General features: G+C 45.7%; 1 protein-coding gene across 8 annotated transcripts in view; it reads right to left on the bottom strand.

Moving 5' to 3' along the window:
- The window catches only part of ADD1 (adducin 1), a 195,658-nt gene extending 181,189 nt beyond the window's left edge, over window positions 1-14,469 (bottom strand). Inside the window, exons 1-2 of one of the 8 annotated variants that reach the window (XM_068106758.2) lie at window positions 14,314-14,469; window positions 13,922-14,081 (exon numbers count right to left, since the gene is read on the bottom strand). The gene's annotated coding sequence lies outside the window, so the exon portion shown is untranslated. Of the gene's footprint in view, window positions 1-13,921; window positions 14,082-14,165; window positions 14,234-14,313 lie in introns of those variants that run through there. The other 7 variants (XM_068106754.2, XM_068106756.2, XM_078771945.1 and 4 more) reach the window with 7 other exon arrangements.
- Window positions 14,470-15,954: the final 1,485 nt, after the last annotated feature.

The following is a 15,954-nucleotide window of genomic DNA, read 5'->3' as shown; positions in this document are numbered from 1 at the left end:
TTACATTTGAATGTAGCTGCCACACTGGTAAATGACCCTCTCAGACCACTACATTTTTGATGAACCCACTCAGCGCACATTGTACATTGAATGGAGTTCACTCCGACACCCTTCCTGCACACAGCACACGGCCACTTCCCAGTTCTTTCCACCTCACCACATGCTTTACCACTTGCCATCACCTTCGTCTTTCCGATATTCACCTTCAGACCTTTTGTCTCCATACATTCCTTCCACTTGTTCATCTTTTCCTTCAGTCCATCCATACTTTCCGCAATCAACACCAGATCATCTGCATACAACAACTCCCACGGTAAACCCTCCTTTACGTTCTGAGCCAGCACCTCCATCACAGCTACAAATAGTAGTGGACTTAGTACCGACCCCTGATGCACTCCCACCTTCACCTCAAACTCACCACTGTTCCCGTCCTTCGTCCTTACAGCTGTGCGCGCTCTTTTGTACATTGCCATCACTACTCTGATCAACCATTCCTCCACTCCTAACTTCCTCAATGCCCATGTCAATACTTTGCGTGGAACCCTATCGAATGCTTTCTCCAGATCAACAAACCCAAAAAACAACTTCTTCCTCTTCTCCAAGTATTTCTCCTGCAACTGCCTCACAATGAAAGGCGCATCTGTCGTTCCTCTTCCTGGCATAAATCCAAACTGCATTTTATCAATCTTCACTTTCTTCCTTATCCTCCTCTCCAACACCCTTTCCAATACCTTCATTCCATGCTCCAATAACTTTATCGCTCGGTACGAGCCACACTCCAGAGGGTCACCTTTCCCCTTGTATAGAGGGACGAGGGTACTCAGTTCCCAATCCACTGGAATGCGGCCTTCTTTCACCACCAGATTACAGATCTCTGTCATTCTCTTCACACCCCAACTTCCTGCTGCCTTCAACATATCTCCCACAACTCCCGTCGGCCCTCCCGCTTTTCCACTCTTCATTGCTTTTATCGCTTCCTCAACTTCCTTCTCAGTTATCTTCTCCGCCGGTCCTAAAACTGGGTTACTCTCTATGTTGCCATCCCATTCATTCTCTGTATGCAACAGCATTTCCATATATCTTTTCCATCTTCCTTTAATTCCATCTGGGTCAACAACGATTTGTCCCACTTCATCCTTCAAGCAACTCACCCCCATCACATCACACCTCTCTTTCGCTATGTGCTTTGCAATCCTGAATACTGCTTTCTGACCCTCTTCCGAATCCAAGCGTTCTCCGAACATTTTCCTACATGCCTCCTGCGCCTTTGCTACCTCTTTCTTTGCAGCCTTCCTGGCTGCCTTATAACTTTCATGCTCTGCTGTTTCTGCTCCCGTACCCTTCGCCTTCTGCCACTCCTTGAACTTCTTCCTCTTCTCGTCAATCCTCTTTCCAACTTCATCATCCCACCACCATGTTTCCGAGTGCCTCGGTGGTCCTTTTGTCCATCCACATACCTCACCAACGGCTCCCAACAGACTAGCTTTCATTGACATCCAACCACTTTCAAGCTCAACCACATCATCCTCGACCCTACTCAGCCTCTCTTTTAATGCCTCCCTTACTGTCACCTCTTTCAACCTCCACACCTTCATTCTCGGTTGGTACTTCACCCGCCGAGCTCTCCTTGCACCTTTCACCCTTATGTCGCAGACAACCAAGTGGTGCTGTGAAACAGCCTCCTCCCCCGGGATCACCTTTGTGTCCCGGAGGTGCCCCCTATCTTGCCTACGCACCAGCAGGTAGTCAACGGTTGTCGTCGACCCACCCGACGTGTATGTAACAAGCTTATTATCCTCTTTCTGGAACTGAGTATTACAAATCAACAAATCAGCTCCATCAGCAAACTCCAAAATCCTTTCACCTTCTCCATTTCTCACACCATATCCGTAACCCCCCCATGAACTCCCTCAAAACCATCCATACTCCTTCCCACATGTCCATTCAGGTCTCCTCCCACCACAACAACTTCCTCATCTTTCACGTTTTCCATCAGCTTCTCTTTCGCACACCAGAACTTGTCCTTCTCTTCATCGCTTTGACCAACCTGCGGAGCATATCCCGAGATGACGTTCACCAAGAGCTTTCCAATCATCATTTTCACCATCATCAACCTATCACTCACTCTAGTCACACTCACCACACTATCTACAAACTCCTCAGAAAACAGGACACCAACACCATTCACGCCCTCCGGGCACCCTTGCCACACAAACTTTTATTTCTGTCCCTGCCTACCCTTCACCATTCTCACACCACTTCCCTTCCATCTCGTCTCTTGCACACCACATATGTCCACTCTTCTTCTGACCAATACTTCCACCACTTCTCCTGATCTCCCTGTCATTGTCCCTACATTCCATGTCCCAAACCTCAGAAACCGATCTCCACTTCGGGCTGCACCCTGCCCATATGTAGTTGTAATTGTCATGGTTCTCTTTTTGAGGCAATGTTTTTTATGGCCGGATGCCCTTCCTGACACCAACCCTCTTAGTCGTCTCTTACGACACGCAGGGATACGGTGTACCTATTCTAACCAGGGTACACACTGGGAAACGTTTAAAACATGGAAATTCTGGGGGGGGGGGGGGAGGGGGCGGCGTCAGCATCACGGCTGCGGTTTAAGCATATTCCAACAATATCCAAACAGAACCATGAAAAACAATCTGGGAAAAGTCTCCAAGCGAGAACGTGGATTTGAGAAAGAAGGAGCAGAGGCGGAAGAAAAACGAGATACAGGGGGCGGGGCACAAGTCGAGACGAGGAGGAGAGCGAACAAGCACGTGTCCGGGAGGAGAGAAAGAATCAATATAGAATTCTTTGTCTAGGGAGGTGAGGTGAGGGGGAGAAAATAAAATAAAAGAAACAAGTAATACAGCGAAGGAAAGAACTTAAATTGACAAAACACCGACGGGGGGGGAGGGAAGCCTCAAGTTACCAGGCCGCGCACGAGGTACGACCCAGAAAACGATTAATTACACACAAGTTTGTACGAATTACAAACCAATACTAACTAGAAACACACAATAACACGTACACAGTAAAATAACCAGTGGAAATTTGACAAAGACAAGAATGGGAAAATACTTAAACTTTGATGCCGTGGAGAGCTCGAAGTACGCTTCACTCGCCCGAGGAACCGGAAGCTGCACAAGCAATACAAGCAATTCGTATTTATTTTACAAACCCCCTCACCCAACCACAACTCCCATTAACATTGTTTCGTTTTCTACACATTGATCCCATCACCCACCAACCTCCATTTTCTCAAAATGTTTTTTGCTCAATTTCCATCCCCCTCCTCTTCCATATGTATTATGTAGATTACTCTTTCCATTGAAAGCAATTATCAAAGGGGACAGTCTATACCTTGGCAAGACAAGTCAAAGAAAAATGCTCATTGGCATGTCCTTTTCAGGGTTGGTGCAACATGGGGTCTTCCCCCTGCCAAGACAAGCTCGTTTGCTACTCGAGCAAACATGCTCACCTGACTTTTAATCAATCAAACTATATATGGGGAGACGGTTACAAAGACCACACCAAATACAGACATTTTTATGCAGAGACGTGTCATGTCATCCTGCAGTTCTTCCTTTAACGTTGTGTTAACATTGAGATAGAGCAAAAGATACATTATGCCAAAGTAAGAGAACATATCACCGATAAATGGGCTGCCATGATGGCCGAGAGGTACGCACACTCGCCTCAGAGAGTCTCAACCCAGGTTTGAATCCCGACCAAGCTCTAAACTGCCATCATGGTGTTTCACAGGTAGGGTGATTCATAAATGTGTGTGCTGTCCCTCGGATAGACAGTAAACTGGGTGTCCCGTCTACTGGCATTAGTTGGTGGATGTTAAAGATCCCACAGTGTACTTCGCGAGGAGTAGGTAGGCAAGCTACCGTTGGCATCCTGAAGAAATTAGAAATTCCTGCCATGATAGATGATATACAAAGGGCACTGCATGAGTGGCACGACAACACCTCAGCCTACAATGCTACCTCATGGCAATATGCTGCATTATGAAAGAAGAAGAAGACTGAGAAAAGAAGAGTATTTAATTAATAATCGGCCGATGGGAGAAACAAAACAATACGTTATCTCGGTAGATTCGAGAGGGAGCATGCCAAGGAGTTCTACCACAAGGGATAAAATAGCCGTGCCAGAAAAATATTTTTAAAATTCACCTTTGACCTGGCTTGAAATCAAATCGAGGGCAATGGAGGTGAACAAACAGTTCTACGTACAAATCAGCCGTTATGTAAACAAAACAACCAAGGTTGCACTCGCAAGTGCAATGACACGAGGAGCGCTGCATTCAAACCGCTGCCTTGCGCAAATACACTCACACACCCCATTGGAATATTAAGCAACAGCTCACAAACGTGAAAACTATGGAGCAAGCATGTTAAGTTTTACCAAAAGTCTTTACTTGCATCGATCATTGAAACTACTTGTATCAAGGACAGATCAATACAACACGGTTTATTATATATATCCCTAGGCGAGGGGGCCCCAAACCCAGGGTTGCAACCCGAACTTGAAAAAGGAAAACCCTCAAAATCCCGTTTTTTAAGGGAGTTTACACGTTGAAAGAGTTTTCAATGACAATTTTTATCGTATCACAGGTATCGTATCCAAGTAGGTACAAGTACCATTTGGGTCAAAAAAAGAAAAGAACCACCTTTCGAGGCCATTTTTCCCCGCAGAGCGGGGGTTGGCCTTTTTGGGCACCGTGGTGCCCCTTTTTGAAGCAATGCTTTACGGCGGATGCCCGGATGCCCTTCCTGCCGCCAACCCTGTTAGTCGCCTCTTGCGACACACAGGGAATTACCAGTGAACCGGTACTCAATTTGCCGACCTCGGAAGGATGACAGGCCAAGTCAACCCCACTGGTGTTAATTCAGCGATCCACCGGGATTCGAACCCAGGATCCTAGAATCTCAAGCCGGCACCCTAACCGCTAAGCCAACACTTGTGTCAAAGCGAATGGGATTTTAAATTTTGAGTCAAAAAAAAGTTTTGGAACCACTGCCTAAGGCCTAGGCTTTGCCTCAAGGATAAAGGTTCAAGGGATCCAAGAAAAGTCAAAATTTTATAACATCAAACTATAGCGATTGTCATGGGGACCATGGAGAAGATCGTCATGGGGACCGCAAGGCTAACCCCCCCCCCCCCCCCCCCACTCTTGCAGGGAAAATGGCCTTTAAAATGCCTGTTGTTGCTGTTGTTGTATCAAACTATAGCGATTCCTCAACCGTAGCAACCCAATATGTGAAATGGACAATAACGGTTTATTTCGCACCAAGAGGAGGAAAGTTGGAATCTGCAGTCGAGTTTGAGTTTCCATTGCATCTCAATTTCCTTGCCCTTTATGAGCCTCTGTTGGACTTAGTGCGAAATGGGGGCTTATAGATTGGGTATCGTCCGTCTGTGTGTGCCTCCGCAACCATATCTCGGAGATGTAGGAACCGATTTTGTTCATACTTGGCACAAAGACAATACATGAATATACATATGCACACCATTTTGTTTTGTGAGTGATCAAAGATGGCTGACTTGGCAGCCATTTTAGTTGTACAAAACCCAATATTGACAACATCCTCAACCGTTTCTCGGACATGCATTTACCGATCTTATTCAAACTTTGTACACAGATAATGAATGACGGCTTACATATGCACGTCATTTCTTTTCACGATCTGATCCAATATGGCTGACTAGTGGCCATTTTGTTACTTAAATGTGCCCCCAACCATTTCTCAACATGCATGGACCGATTTTGTCCAAGCTTAGCGCAAAGACAATACATGAGAGTTTACATATACAGTAGATTATATTATGTAATCTGAGCAAAGATGGTCCGAGTTTTTTTTTTTCTTTTCTTGTCCACCAGATCGAGGCTTAAGATCGAGGTGTAAGAGCTAACATTAATTACAAAAAAAAACTAGAGGTTCCAGGGAACCTGAACTCAACTGGTCTATATCAATATGGTTAGAATATGCATAATAGAACCACAAACTATATAGTTTATATGTGCTAAAGAGGTACAGTAACGTTGAAGGTATCTCATGTTTAAACAGGAAACTAGAAAAAATTCGAGTTTTAAGTGAAGCATGAAAAGTAAAACTACAATTACTTTTCTCAGATTTCAGACTTGAATTTACTATATGTGTTGAGTTTTGTTACATACTGTCTACACACCAAGTTTCAGCCTTCTAGCTACATTAGGAAGTACCAGATTGACAAAAATTTATTTTTCAATATGGCCACCCTGCCGCGCCCATTTTTGGGCATGCAATGCCCAAATGCAATCCCAAACTAGTTTATGTCTTAAAGATGCTGCATAACAAGTTTCATCAAATTTAATCAATATTTGTGACTTTTAGAGCGTAGACGTCGAATTGTTTACAGACAGACAGACAGACAGATAGACAGACGGTGGACACGGTGTCGACAAAAACTCAGCTGGACATAGTCCAGTTGAGTTAAAAAAACCAAACAAACGGACACACAAGACGAAATAAAGGGAGCGGGAGACAAGATGGGGAGAGAGAGGGACGCACACAAGTACAACATTTGAGAGCAGGGACATCGGGAGATCTGTGGGAGGTAGATGGCTTGGGGGGAGGAGGCATGGGAAGGGGGTGGGTGGTGGGAGAGGTAAAAAAAAAACAAAATGGACACTGCTAGGACTTCCAGGAAAGAAGTCGGTATTTCAGAAAAGTCGAGTTTTTAACTTCATACAGCAAAATTACGAAAACCACAGGGTGAGGGGAACTGTCATTTTATATCTTTTTCTTCTTGTTTCATCGAGTATATGGTACAAGGGCTGGTAGAGACATCCTCAAGGTGTGCACACTCTAGTCAGGTTCACTATGTCAATAAATTATATTTCGTTAAAAATCATGGTAGATTAGCAAACCTATGCATTTTTGGAAAGGTTATAGCATAAGGAAACTAAAAATCAATGTTTACATTTGGAGAGATACCTGTATGGCGGCCATTTTGGATTTTCAAAATGGCCACTGTAAAATACATATTTTGTTCTATTTCTGCCTCTAATTACCCTAAAAGCTTTTTAAAATATACTAAACCTATATTTTCAGGGACAAGGAATCCAATGAAAGTATCAAATTAGTGCTATGGGGAATGGTAAGACACGAAGCAAAGGTTTTGAATTGCAAAATACTGTCTTTATATTCGCGATAAGTTGCATAATCAAATACATGTTATCATTTTGTACAGGCAGTTAATAACATCAAAATGTGTCACAATAATTCATATCACCAAACATACACAGGCAGTCAGCAAAATCATATATACACATGCAGTCAGTATAACTTCACATCTACACAGGCAGTCAATGACAAAATATACACAGGCAGTCAATGGCATCAAACATACACGATTACAGAATATGCCATTTAGAGTTCGTCATCACTGTCCTGTGTGTCGTATCCGACAATATAGTCCGCATCGTTTTCACAGTCCGTTCCACACAAGCAAAGGTCGGTCAAATTGATTGGCAAATCGAATTGGTCGAATGGTCGATCGAATCGAATTCGATGAATCGAATCGAATCGAATCGAATTCGATGAATCGAATCGAATCGAATCGAATTCGATGAATCGAATCGAATCGAATCGAATTCGATGAATCGAATCGAATCGAATTCGATGAATCGAATCGAATCGAATCGAATCCGATGAATCGAATCGAATCGAATCGAATCCGATGAATCGAATCGAATCGAATCGAATCCGATGAATCGAATCGAATCGAATCGAATCCGATGAATCGAATCGAATCGAATTCGATGAATCGAATCGAATCGAATCGAATCGAATCGAATCGAATTCGATGAATCGAATCGAATCGAATCGAATCGAATCGAATCGAATCGAATTCGATGAATCGAATCGAATCGAATCGAATCGAATTCGATGAATCGAATCGAATCGAATCGAATCGAATCGAATTCGATGAATCGAATCGAATCGAATCGAATTCGATGAATCGAATCGAATCGAATCGAATCGATCGAATTGGTCGAATGGTCGATCAAAGCGATTGGTCGAATGGTCGAATGGAATTGGTCGATTGGTCGAATTGGTCGAATTGGCAAATGTAAACATTGATTTTCAGATTTTCCATGTAATAACGTTTCCCAAAATGTATAGGTTTGCTAATCTACCATGATTTTGAACGAAAAAACATAGTGAACCTGACTACTCGTTTCTTAGCTGTCTACCTGCGTTTGAATCTCGATTCAACTATTTTTTGGATCCATAGTCGACGCTCGAGGCAGAGCTATATTCAGTCATCCTGGTGTTTCACATGCATCGATGGAGATTAGGCCGGTGACCCATCGAGCACCACTGGATGTTTGTGGATGTTAAGGACACCATTGTATTTTTCACAGAGTAGACGAGTTATCGCCGGTGTCCTCAACAAATTGCAAATACAAGTCTAAACCTCAGGTAGCAAGTGATCTGGTCTTCTTGCATATGCCCCGTCACCCTGCTTGCTATCTCAGAGTGTAGTTTTGTCTGGGCAGCAGTTCTCACACAACATTATAAAGTAATTCACGTTACCAGATTATTTGCATGTCACATGCGAATGGCCGTTTGCAACTATGAAGGCCAAACATCTCAAAATTATATTATTGGTACAAGCTCTGCAACTTCGAGGATGGCTCAGTTTATTGCTAGAACATAATCCAACAACAAAGTATCCTCATAGGGAATTGCAAGCAGAAAGTTACCCTATCAAAAAAAGAAGAAGCTTGTTTATCATTTAAAAGGGACATTCATCTGGGTGCCCGATCTGCCAGCTTTTGTTAAAGATCCCACAAATGTCTTTCAAAAAGAGCATCTTCTTCTATGCAGCACTAACAGCGGTAACTGCAGCACCCCGGGGGGGTGGGGGGGGGGTAGGGGAGGGGAAAGATATACTACAAATAAATCTTTGGGGAGGGGAGAGGGTGGTAGGGGTGGCTTCGACAGTCCCCTCCGTTTTGGGGGAGGGGGAATGAGGAGGAGAAAAAATTTACCCGTGCAAAGAATGCTTTAACCTCAGTGTTGCCCAGGTAAAAAAGGAAATTGGAATACCCTCTAACCTCAGTGTTGCCCAGGTAAAAAAGGAAATTGGAATACCCTCTAACCTCAGTGTTGCCCAGGTAAAAAAAGGAAATTGTAATACCCTCTAACCTCAGTGTTGCCCAGGTAAAAAAGGAAATTGCAATACCCTCTAACCTCAGTGTTGCCCAGGTAAAAAAGGAAATTGCAATACCCTCTAACCTCAGTGTTGCCCAGGTAAAAAAGGAAATTGTAATACCCTCTAACCTGTGTTGCCCAGGTAAAAAAGGAAATTGCAATACCCTCTAACCTCAGTGTTGCCCAGGTAAAAAAGGAAATTGCAATACCCTCTAACCTCAGTGTTGCCCAGGTAAAAAAAGGAAATTGTAATACCCTCTAACCTCAGTGTTGCCCAGGTAAAAAAGGAAATTGCAATACCCTCTAACCTCAGTGTTGCCCAGGTAAAAAAAGGAAATTGTAATACCCTCTAACCTCAGTGTTGCCCAGGTAAAAAAGGAAATTGCAATACCCTCTAACCTCAGTGTTGCCCAGGTAAAAAAAGGAAATTGTAATACCCTCTAACCTCAGTGTTGCCCAGGTAAAAAAGGAAATTGGAATGCCCTCTAACCTCAGTGTTGCCCAGGTAAAAAAGGAAATTGCAATACCCTCTAACCTCAGTGTTGCCCAGGTAAAAAAAGGAAATTGTAATACCCTCTAACCTCAGTGTTGCCCAGGTAAAAAAGGAAATTGGAATGCCCTCTATCCTCAGTGTTGCCCAGGTAAAAAAGGAAATTGCAATACCCTCTAACCTCAGTGTTGCCCAGGTAAAAAAGGAAATTGTAATACCCTCTAACCTCAGTGTTGCCCAGGTAAAAAAGGAAATTGGAATACCCTCTAACCTCAGTGTTGCCCAGGTAAAAAGGGAAATTGCAATACCCTCTAACCTCAGTGTTGCCCAGATAAAAAGGGAAATTGCAATACCCTCTAACCTCAGTGTAGCCCAGATAAAAAAGGAAATTGCAATACCCTCTAACCTCAGTGTAGCCCAGATAAAAAAGGAAATTGCAATACCCTCTAACCTCAGTGTAGCCCAGATAAAAAAGGAAATTGCAATACCCTCTAACCTCAGTGTTGCCCAGGTAAAAAGGGAAATTGCAATACCCTCTAACCTGTGTTGCCCAGGTAAAAAGGGAAATTGCAATACCCTCTAACCTCAGTGTAGCCCAGGTAAAAAAGGAAATTGTAATACCCTCTGCCACCAACACCAGGTGGCGCTACATGGTACACATTTACATTGAGAATTTACGCCCCTCTCCCGGTCCCCCACACCCTCACACGAGGCCACAGCCACATAGCCTATGTTACACCCCAGACAAAGTTGTATTTGTACCCTGAGTAAAGTATCAAAGTGTTTATAGCTGCAGTACCCGGCATTGCTCAAGCGAAAAAGAAACATTAACATATTTGAAATGAGGGCAAATACAATGGAAAAGCAATTACATCCAAATCAGAATCCATCACAAATGTCAAATCATCATTTCCCATTTTCGTTGAAAATATGCTGGTGAATGTACCATTGATCACGTTTCTGAGTTAAGTATAATGACGTTCAGGAAGAAGAAGAAGAAGAAGCCTTACTACCAACTTCGACTGCTTCCGGAATAGTTTGATCATTTGTGTTCATTAATGTCTGGTAATTGTTTTGTATTTATTTATGCGAATGTGTACTTTTATATAATTATAACTGTCATTAATCAAAAAGGCTTAGGCACTATAGAGCGATTTTTTTATAAATCCCCAAAAAACGAACTTTTTCTTTTATCAAAAAATCTTTTTTTGGTTTTTTTTGCTTAAAACACTCCCAAGCAGTCACTGATGAACCTCTGAAAGTTTGACGACGATCCGTTTACCATTTCTGAGAAAAATGGCGACAGACCACCGGCTCTCTCATATAGCAGACAATGCGGCGACCAACGGCATATTGCTGATGCAAGACAGCCGTCCGTTAGAGAATTTATTTGCAATTTGCTCAGATTGTTGGCGTTAGCTCACCTACCTTTCTAAGAACACCGTGGGATCTTTGTCGTCCACCAACGAATACTGGCAGACGTCACACCAGTTTAACGTCCATCCGAGGGACAGCACACGTAATGATGAATAACCCTGCCTGTTAAACACCGGGATTACAGTTCATAGCTGGGTGGGGGTTCAATGCGCAAACCCAGGCAAGACACCTTCGAGGGGAGTACGCGAACCTCTAGTCCACCCAACCGGCCTTACAAAAGAGCATGCATATGCAATAGTAGCCGAGAGTGCAAACTAAAAATTCCTGCACGATTTGACTTTGTCTCTGTCATCACATTCACAATGTGGTGATTGGTGTGGCTGGAAACTACCGGGTCAGGGAAATGCGGTTTTGCCAATGCTGAATGTCCTCATGTAGAGAGGATCCTCTCTCAATCTTGTCCAAAATCAATCAAGAAGTTCAGTCGATGGACATACAAAAAAATTAAGAATGCTCAGTTAGCAACAAGCCATGAATGAGAGAGCTATCTCGAGGGGCTCACCACACATCTGCAAACATATAATCAAAAGAAACAAAACAAAAACATCAATAACCTCGATCATCACAACAAATGAGCAACTTTCTTACTGTAATATGACGTGACATACTCAAAGGCTTTCACAAGAAAGTTACATTGGCAGATCTGGAAAGAGAGAGACAGAGGGTGGTGGGATGACGGCTTCGTGCAATATCGTTATAGGCCGAGAGCAAATGAAAAATAGACCTAATAGTTTTCTGGAGAGAATAGAAACCAAAACCTTCCTTCTGCTGTCAGTTCCCCAAACCCCGTTTTTATTTTTTGTCTTGAAAATTTTGCTGGGTGGGGGTTGAATCCCTTGGACCACCACGACCCCCAATGCACACATCTTACATTTCTAGTGCCGTTTAACTGGATTTCCAAGCACAACAAACCGCACTGCACCATCATGATGAAGGTGAAGACAGAAATATAACAACCATGGAGTACACTGCTGCCATCAAAATCATCAATCCACCGATTCCAGAGAAAAACTAAGCAGGGCCATTACTGAGCTGCCGAAAACAACTTTTGTCCGTTATGATGTAATAAAGTCAAGAGAAACTCGTTGATAAAAATCCAAAACCTTTCGGGGAAATTTTTTTTTTAAGCTTGGTTCTGAAGATTGTTAGAATGAAGAACACAGATTACAACAACAAATAAGATACAATAATTGTGTGGTGAAGGGGAGATTAAAGAGAAAAACCGAGAACAATCCTCATCACACAGAACCAATGGTCTCACAATAAAGACAACAAAGCAACTATGAGGAAGAACGAAGAGTGGGCAATTATGAAGCAGAACAGGTTAACACAAAAGCAGAGGGGGAGAGGGAGAACAACAGTGCCCGACGCGATAATACCGAGACCGAGGGGAGAGTGAATACCACGCCCGAGGGGAGAGTGAATACCGCGCCCGAGGGGAGAGTGAATACCGCGCCCGAGGGGAGAGTGAATACCGCGCCCGAGGGGAGAGTGAATACCGCGCCCGAGGGGAGAACACCGCGCCCGAGGGGAGAACACCGCGCCCGAGGGGAGAACACCGCGCCCGAGGGGAGAACACCGCGCCCGAGGGGAGAACACCGCGCCCGAGGGGAGAACACCGCGCCCGGGGCGAGAACACCGCGCCCGGGGCGAGAACACCGCGCCCGGGGCGAGAACACCGCGCCCGGGGCGAGAACACCGCGCCCGGGGCGAGAACACCGCACCCGGGGCGAGAACACCGCGCCCGGGGCGAGAACACCGCGCCCGGGGCGAGAACACCGCGCCCGGGGCGAGAACACCGCGCCCGGGGCGAGAACACCGCGCCCGGGGCGAGAACACCGCGCCCGGGGCGAGAACACCGCGCCCGGGGCGAGAACACCGCGCCCGGGGCGACAACACCGCGCCCGGGGCGACAACACCGCGTCCGGGGCGACAACACCGCGTCCGGGGCGACAACACCGCGTCCGGGGCGACAACACCGCGTCCGGGGCGACAACACCGCGTCCGGGGCGACAACACCGCGTCCGGGGCGACAACACCGCGTCCGGGGCGACAACACCGCGTCCGGGGCGACAACACCGCGTCCGGGGCGACAACACCGCGTCCGGGGCGACAACACCGCGTCCGGGGCGACAACACCGCGTCCGGGGCGACAACACCGCGTCCGGGGCGACAATACCGCGACCGGGAGGAGAATACCGCGTCCGAGGCGAGAATACCGCGTCCGGGGTGAGAATACCGCGTCCGGGGTGAGAATACCGCGTCCGGGGTGAGAATACCGCGTCCGAGGTGAGAATACCGCGTCCGAGGTGAGAATACAGCGTCCGAGGTGAGAATCACGCGTCCGAGGTGCGAATACCGCGTCCGAGGTGAGAATACCGCGTCCGAGGTGAGAATACCGCGTCCGAGGTGAGAATACAGCGTCCGGGGTGAGAATACCGCGTCCGGGGTGAGAACACCGCGCCCGGGGCGAGAACACCGCGTCCGGGGCGAGAACACCGCGTCCGAGGTGAGAATACCGCGTCCGAGGCGAGAATACCGCGTCCGGGGCGAGAACACCGCGTCCGAGGTGAGAATACAGCGTCCGAGGTGAGAATCTCGCGTCCGAGGTGAGAATACCGCGTCCGAAGTGAGATTACCGCGTCCGAGGTGAGAATACCGCGTCCGGGGTGAGAATAAATACCTCGCCGGAGGTGAGAATACTGAATTGAATAACTCACCTGAGCTTTAAAAAATATATATATATATATATATCGCGTCGATTGTGTAAACGAACCTGCCCAAAGGATGTTCCACATAAGAGTGCGAAGGTCACACGGAAAGGAGAACTGAGGCGAATATGAGCCGCCAGATGAGCGGAAATCCACAGGGACAGTTAGAAATGGCCGGTCTGAACGACCCCTCGAAGAATTACCAATGATTCATTATTCGTCTGTCTGAAGGAGAACAAATAATAACAAAAACAAACAAAAATGCTAATCCGAGTGAGATCGCCAATAATAAAACAGGATGGTACTTACATCCTTTTACCGTGATAATCTGTAACATCACATTCCAAAAATCTCTCGTACCATGAAACCAGCGCTCCGTGTATAACGGTTCGTAGCTTATTCACCTCCCATAGTGTGCTCGGTACCCGCATCGCCGCAAGAGGACCGGAGAGCTCACCTTTGTGTAAGATGAACCGCCTGTACCGAGGGTAAGAATAATTGTGTGGAGACCGTGATCTGGACGAGGAAGAAAGAGGAGAGAAAAGGGACGAAGGGTGAGGCGGGGATTGGTACGGGGATTGGTTCTGCTTTTTCCACACCTCGTTTAAGACCCGCGCCACCTCGCGCCAATTGTTGGAATTATTTAATGTCACGAAAAGTAAAAATGTGAATTATTATATATACTAAAAAACGACAATTAGTAAATGTCGTGAAGAAAACAAAAAGAATCCGCCATTAAAATCACAATCTCTCCTTCACAAAACCTGCTGCAAATAAAGGGAATACAAAGGGTGTGAGAAGGATTACATATCTGTGATGCAGTGCCCCCTGTAGGTTTATTAATTAAATACTCTTCTTTTATCAGTCTTCTTCTTCTTTCATAATGCAGCATATTGCCATGAGGTAGCATTGTAGGCTGAGGTGTTGCCGTGCCACTGATGCAGTGCCCTTTGTATATCATGGCAGGAATTTCTAATTTCTTCAGGATGCCGGCGATAGCTTGCCTACTTCTCGCGAAGTACACTGTGGGATCTTTAACGTCCACCAACTAATGCCGGTAGATGGGACGCCCAGTTTACTGTACATCCCAGGGACAGCACACACCTTGATGAATCACCCTACCTGTGAAACACCAGAACGGCACTTTATACCTGGGTCGGGATTCGAACCTGGGTTGAGACGCTCAGCGGCGAGTGTGCGTACCTCTCACCTTTTAGACCATCCTGCCAACCCGTGAAGGGGATAACAGTGCAGCATAAGCAGGGACATCACCATGGTAACATGGATTGTTTGGGGGACGAGATTGGTAGGGTTTATAAGGTTGTTGGGTGAAGAATGAACAAACACCGACGGAGCATTCAACTTTGGACAAAACTATCTCACAGAGATAACGATCTCGACACAGGTATTCCATCACTCATCAACACCCTACCTGGTATAAACCAGTCCTGCCATTATCCCTGTAGCTGTACTCCTCGATCCCCAATCCTTCCAGGTACACTACATATCGAACTACATTTTAAACCTATCTACTGTTTCTGCTGCCGCTACCTCTCCAAGGAGAATATTCCATGCATCATAAACAGTCAACTCTGCTGAGAACCGCTTCTGCATCGATCCTGTCCCCACCCTTCATGATCTTTAACATCTCCATTATGTCACCTCGTACCCTCCTCCGTTCTAATGTATGACGTCCTGTCTTCATAAGTCTACCTACGCCCGAAATCAATCTAGTATCCCGACACTGAAACCTCCCTATGGTAGCTATGTCCTTCTTGAGATGTGGTGGTGACCAAGGCTTTATGGGAGAGTGGCCAGAAGGAAGCCATCCTGAGAAAAAAGGCACATGAGAGCACACCTGGAGTTTGCAAAAAGGCACGTGATGGACTCTAAGAACATGAGGCAAAATTGTGTGTTCTGATGAGTTTAAAATTGAACTCTTTGGTCTGAATGCAAAGTGCTACATCTGGTAGAAACCGAGCACAGCTCTTCACCCATCTAACAACATCCCTGCCGTGAAGCATGGTGGTGGCAGCATCATGCTATGGGGATGCTTTTCAGCGACTGGGACTGGTAGACGTGTAAGGATCGAAGGAAG

This window comes from Myxine glutinosa, chromosome 2 (assembly GCF_964187855.1).
Source record: "Myxine glutinosa chromosome 2, kmMyxGlut1.1, whole genome shotgun sequence".
Taxonomy (NCBI): Eukaryota; Metazoa; Chordata; class Myxini; order Myxiniformes; family Myxinidae; genus Myxine; species Myxine glutinosa.
This window is presented reverse-complemented; position numbering and strand designations above follow the sequence as displayed.